The sequence below is a fragment of the Phaseolus vulgaris genome, chromosome 11, assembly GCF_000499845.2.
Source record: "Phaseolus vulgaris cultivar G19833 chromosome 11, P. vulgaris v2.0, whole genome shotgun sequence".
NCBI classification, from domain to species: Eukaryota; Viridiplantae; Streptophyta; class Magnoliopsida; order Fabales; family Fabaceae; genus Phaseolus; species Phaseolus vulgaris.
Window position 1 is genome coordinate 12,908,028 of NC_023749.2, and position 4,794 is coordinate 12,912,821.

The following is a 4,794-nucleotide window of genomic DNA, read 5'->3' on the forward strand; positions in this document are numbered from 1 at the left end:
CTTGAAACAATATTGATCAAGTATTAATTTGCTTGTTTAACCGATACATATGGTAGTTCAAGTGTTGTATACGACTCGTGAACATGTGCTAGTGCTTGACACATGGTAGTGATTGACACATGATTTTGGACACTCAAGCACTCATGTCATTTAATTCATGGAATGGATGCTCAAGTGTTGATATTGCTTAAGCTGTTGGCCACACACGCTAATCTGAGTTGATTAGGAGATGAAGCATTAATAGACACTTTTAGGAATTAGGATCAAGATTCAACAAGCAATTCAAAAACACAACAAGAACAAGAGAACCAAATGGAAATACCCATTCCAAGAACATGAACCGATTGATATCACAAAACCAAGACACATGAACCGATTAGAAACTCCAACAAGTCATTCTAATCGATTAAAAACAAAGATAACAACAAACTACCGAATGAAAACAAGAACTAAACAAGTTCTACCGATTGAAATATCAAGAAACAACAAAAGACATGTTTAGAGATTTTGATATGAAGTGGACATGGAAGAAGAAGATGAAAAGTTGAAGAAAACTTATGTGGTTGAAGACAATGGGAGTGGTCACGCCACTTGGATGGTGGAAGGATCCAAGATGAGTGAGAGTGCCGCCACTTGAGGATTCCCAAGACCTACAAGATAAGACAAAGAGAAGGAGAGCAAGTCTCACAAAGAACCCACTCAATTTCAAGAGAGTAACTTCACTTTCAATTTCAATATTCAACTTATGTTTACAAAATCAAGACTCCTCTTTATATAGGAATAGAGGACAGGTCATGAAAGGTAAGATACATGAAGAGTCATTGTAAATGAAGAGACAAGATACATGAAAAGACAATGTAAATGCCACCCCTATCCAAGTCACTTCCTTATTCTAGAAAAGTGACTTTTCCTACTATTTCCCTTCTAATGTTCTATTTAGAATCTATTCTAAAGATATTACAAAAAGAGACATTAATTGGGCTTGGGTCTCATCTTTTGAGAAGATTAATAAGAAGAACTTTAAATGCTTTGGGCCTTGTCCATTTCTTCTATCGGTGAAGTCTTTATTTTCTTGATGAGATGACCCTTCAAGTATAGCATCCTTGGTCATCTTCATGTATTTATGGGTTACATCATGCCCTCCAAGTTGGAGAAAATTCGACCACGAATTTAGTACTCCTGCATAAAACAAAGTCAATTTGCAATAGATAAGATAATGCAAGAAGTGATAGGCAAACTTGACTTAGCATTTTTAAGCGTTGGGAGTTCAGAAAAAGAGGTCCTATAGACAGACCAAGTTGGAAAATATTGTTTGGGAATGATGATATTTTTTGAAAAAAGTCCTCTTAAATGGTAAAAACCATTAGGAGGTATGTAAAAATCATCCCTAACATTCTTTAACCAAGATGGTGTGGAAGTAGGAACCTTGGGTAATGAAAAAGACAAAGAAGAAGAATACCTTGGAGGTTGAAGTTGAGGCATAGCACAAGTCAACATTAGTGATTTAGTAGATAAAGTATTGTGACTCGGTTTAGTACTTACTTCTTTTGCTTTCTTATTTTTCTCTTTTAGTTTTCATTTTTATTTGGTCCTCATGAACCTCTTGGGGAGAGAGGGGTTTTAAGGTAACCTTGCGTCCTTGGAAGGAAAAAGACATTGTATTGGATAACCATCATGTAAAACATGTCTATCATATTGTCAAGGCCTTCCTAAAAGAACATGAGTTGCTTCCATGGACAACATCACATAAAACCTCATATTTATACTTTCCTATTGCAAAGTTAATGATGACTTGTTTGTTAACCATGATTTCACCTTCGACACTAAGCCATTGCAATTTATAGGGCTTGGTATGAGAGATAGTGGGTAAGGCTAACTTCTCCACAACTCTTGTACTAGCCACATTAGTACAACTACCCCCATCAATAATCAAGGAACATAACTTGTTGGTGATAAGACAACGGGTGTGAAAAATATTTTCTCTTTGGGTATCATCCAAAGGTTTTGGAATTGTTCCCAACATTCGTCTTATCATCAATAAGTCACCTTCACAAGGTATGTCATATTCATATTCACTAAGAGTTTTTGAAGGGGAATGGGAGTTAGATCTAGATGAGTTATCACTATGTTCACTAACAACTTGACCCTCCTTAACCATCATGGTTCTCTTTGTTGGACAATTTGCGGCTATATGACCAAAACCTAAACATTTAAAACATTTTTTACTTGAGGTCTTGATAGGTGATATAGGAGTTGAAGGTGAGGGTTTTGAATCTTTTGGTTTGTAAGTGAACTCCTTTTTAAAATTGGAAGGAAAAGTTGAAGTAGATTTTTGTTTATTTGTCTAAGATGTGTGGTAAAAACCATCATTATGAGAATTTTTAAAAGAGTTTTTCTTTGAAAGTTGGGATTCTGCCTTGATGGCAAGGTGAACCAAATTTTCTAAAGAAGAATATTCATGCAATTTTATCACATCTTGGATTTCCTTTTTAAAACCACTTACAAAGCGAGCCATTTTGGACTCCTCACTTTCATGAATGTTTATATTAGTTAAAAGCGTTTCATGTTCTTTGAAATAAGCATCCACACTAAGCGTGCCTTGATGAAACCTTTGGAGTTTCAACAAAAGGTCTTTCCTATAATATGGAGGCACAAATCTAGCGCGCATGCATTCTTTTAAATCATCCCAAGAAATCACGGGTGATCTCTTGTTTAGCTCAATGTCCATTACGAGTTTATGCCGCCATTGCATGGCATAGTCTAAAAATTCTAGGGAGGCTAATCTAACTTTTTGGTCATTTTGGACCTCATGTACATTAAAAATTTGTTCTAATTTAGCCTCCCATCCTAAATATACATTAGGATCACTATCTCCGCTAAAGCTAGGTAACTTTACAAATAGAAAATAAGGCTTAGCCACATTTTGGCGCCTTTCTTCATAATGTTGGTGCCTCCTCCATTTGATTTCTTCATCATAGCCACCATAATTGTGAGAACTCCTTGAATCATATCTATGATGAGGCCTTCTTTGTCTTGGAGACCTATCATTCATCATTTCTAATATTTGAATTCTTTCTTCCATTTGTCTCATTGCTTCCTTTTTTGTGCAATTGTCCTTTTAGCTTCCTTCAATTCTCCAATTAGGAAAGCTTTTTTAGGAGAATGTTGTTTAGAGGATTCACTACTAGAAATATGATCCATATTATCAAACAAACACAAAACACAATGAACAAACAATTAAAGAAATCAAGTTAGAATGAAAAAATTGCTCACAACCAAAGGAAAGAAAAGGAATGAAGCACTCAAAGAAAAAAGTTTCTTTCCTTAACCCAAAGTCTCTCTTGTGACTTGGATAATTTTCAAGTGAAAGGTGCCAAAGCAAACCACACTTACTCAAAGCCAAATCACCATAAAACTTTAAGAAACAAGAAAAGACAAGCAAGAAAATGTGTAAACATGGAATAGCGAAACCAAAGTGGAAGTAAAAAATATGACAAAACTTGGAAAAGAATATTGAATGAAAAAGACAAACAAGAAAATAAGGCACCAAAAAAAGATAGCACACAAATGAAACCTAGAGAATAATACTAGAATTGGATGAAGAAAACAAATAAAAACAATACTACTGGAATTTTGTATAAAATATGCGTGACGTTACAGATTTATGCTAAACTGAATACTGCAAAGTTGAATGTGAAATATAAAACACATAAAACAATGTCTTATCTCACAATAGGCGCTATAATTGTACTAAAACAGAGCACCAATTAATTGTGATAAATTTTTTAAAATCACTGCTGCTTCACTATTTTTCTAGAGTCAGAATTTTGGACTTTGTACGTATTTCATTTATCATTTTTTTTTTTTTTTGTATTTTGAATATACTTCTTTTTTTAACTCTTTTTTAACATTTCAAACTACTCAGATCCAAAGTTTCATAGTTTTTCTCCAACAAAAGAAATTTTCATAAACCATTTTAGTTAGCACCGATTTAATGAAAACAGAGGAAACCTATTCTGGAATTAAAAAACAACATTAAGAAACTTCAAAGACACAATAGAAGTGATGTATATGAACTTGTATAGATCTAACACACAAGTATGAACTCAAATCTAAATAATAAAATACACCAAAGGATCAAAAACAGAATTATAAAACTACACTCAATTAAAATCAATCAACCAAAATTATTAAGAAAAGTACTACATAAAATTGATGACATTTTAGGAGAAACATGACTTGACAAAACTTATATGGATTCTAAAATCAAAATGACTCAAACACAATTAATTCGTACCAATTAAAAACAGCAAGAAATACTCAATTAAAAGGAAAAAACAGAACAACACACGCAAAAAAGGAACCTAAAAAAAATTCTGCACAAAATAAGGTGCTGGAAAAATAATTTGCTTGAATTAAAAGTGTCAAATCAACTCAAAACAAGAACAAACCCATGGCTCATGATACCACATGATGTGAGTTGATTGGGAAGATGAAACATCATATGACAGTTTCAAGAATTAGATCAAGATTCAACAAGCAATTCAAGAACACAACAAGAACAAGAAAACCAAATGGAAACCCATTTCAAGAACATGAACCGATTGAAACATGACAAGGAAGCATATGAACCGATTGAAACAACAACTAAACACATACAAACCAAATAGAACAACAAGTAATCACAAAGAACCAAACAAAAACAGAAACTACACAATTTCTACTGATTGAAACATCAAGAAACAACAAAAGACATGTTTAGAGTTTGTGATATTGAATGGACATGGAAGAAGA